The following is a 1,040-nucleotide window of genomic DNA, read 5'->3' as shown; positions in this document are numbered from 1 at the left end:
CACAGGTGCCCGGGACCCGCCCCTCGCGGTTCTTTTATGGAAGTCTCGCTTCCGGGAAGAGGTCATCCTCCCTTCTTTAAATCTGTGGCTCTCAACACCCACAAGTGTGGGAATTACCAGCACGCTGTGCAAAAATCCAGGTGCTCAGGCCAGCCCCAGACTTACCGAGTCAGTGTGGGGAAGGGCAGGAACGCCTGCTGCTTTTTAAGCCCCTGCAGGCGCTTGTGATGCAGTAGGCAGTTAGAAAAGTAAGTAGTGAGTGTCCTTATTCGGTTTGTCTAAAATTAAAGGTGGGGAGGGCAAAACCCGGGAGGGATTGATTGCATCTACTGTTCTGCAAAAATGTCTAGCTCCGCTTCCCAAAAAAAGCCTTAATTATTTTTGTGCTTCAAATATAAAACACGTAGGTTTATATATTTCAATATAATTTTGTAAAACAAATGTTAAGTTTTACTGAATGTTGTCGCTGAACAAACTAGTGATGAGGAGGTATTTTAGAATCTGTGGAGCTTAAAAGAAAATCATAGGACTCAAACTGCCACCAGGATTATGCAATCTAAGAGTATATTAACCACTTTTAAGAATTGTGTGTTTTTCTCTTTTTTGAGCTTTTGACGGTTTGACAGGTTCATTTCATTTGAATGTTGGTTCTGAAAGTGAAGCATGCAGTTACTTTTCCATTAACATACATACCATTACCTTTTTAAAGTACCTAAATTCCTGAAATCAGTGCTTAATTTTGCAGCACATATACTAAATTAGAACCATACAGAGATTAGCACGGCCGCTGCCCAAGGATGTCACACAAAATTGTGAAGGGTTCCATATTTTTAAATATATGCACCTACTATGTAAACACAAAAATTTAAATAAACACATAAATTCCTAAAAGCTATGCCAATCCAATCCAGATAATTTTTTTCAATTTTTAAATTTTTTTGTGGGTATATAATAGGTATATATATTTATGGGGTACATAAGATTTTGATACAGGCATACAATAAGTAATAATCACATCAGGATAAATGGAGTATCTGTTA

At 38.0% G+C, this 1,040-nt stretch overlaps 1 non-coding gene across 1 annotated transcript; it reads left to right on the top strand.

Moving 5' to 3' along the window:
• The first annotated feature begins 729 nt into the window (after positions 1-729).
• Positions 730-832, top strand: LOC119472630. Its single transcript, XR_005201785.1, has one exon. It is a non-coding gene; the product is annotated as a U6 spliceosomal RNA (small nuclear RNA).
• Positions 833-1,040: the final 208 nt, after the last annotated feature.

This window comes from Cebus imitator, unplaced genomic scaffold (genome assembly GCF_001604975.1).
Source record: "Cebus imitator isolate Cc_AM_T3 unplaced genomic scaffold, Cebus_imitator-1.0 Scaffold109, whole genome shotgun sequence".
NCBI classification, from domain to species: domain Eukaryota; kingdom Metazoa; phylum Chordata; class Mammalia; order Primates; family Cebidae; genus Cebus; species Cebus imitator.
The sequence above is the reverse complement of the archived record's forward strand: the minus strand, read 5'-3'. Positions and strand labels throughout refer to the sequence as shown.